The sequence below is a fragment of the Pyrgilauda ruficollis genome, unplaced genomic scaffold (assembly GCF_017590135.1).
Source record: "Pyrgilauda ruficollis isolate IOZ18807 unplaced genomic scaffold, ASM1759013v1 scaffold14, whole genome shotgun sequence".
NCBI lineage: Eukaryota > Metazoa > Chordata > Aves > Passeriformes > Passeridae > Pyrgilauda > Pyrgilauda ruficollis.
The window spans coordinates 5,687,000-5,687,495 of NW_024512543.1; positions in this window are offsets into that span (position 1 = coordinate 5,687,000).

Here is a 496-nt window from a genome sequence, read left to right on the forward strand (position 1 = left end):
GATAATAGCCCTAAGACGTATACAAACTACTTTGCCCACGAAGTTAATGTGTGGAAAGTCATCCTAACCAACAGCAATGTCTTTTGCCCATGGGACAGATCTGTGTAAAAGAGCTGGGTCTCCAAGCTGTTTTGTTGGAGTTGTGGTGCCTGTTAAGATCGATGATGGTGTGCAGAGCCCAGGTGTTATTTAGGGAATCCTGGCTGTTGGAGGAAGGTGATCAAAAGATGAGGCTTTCCCGGTTTCAGATGGAGGACTTTAGCCAAACACTTTAATTGTGCGACTCAGCATATAAATAAGATTGCGAGAGAGAGAGGAGGCTTGCCTTCGGCTCCATGCCTTTCTTCGGGGCTGCGCCGAGTGCCCCAGCAGCGGCCGGGGTGGCGGGACAGGGGAGCTGAAGTGCCCCCGCATCACCGCCAAAGGGCAGCCGGCTCGGCACCGGGGGAAACGGGCGCCGGGGCCGGGCAGGGGCGGCGCGTCCGGCCCGCCCGTA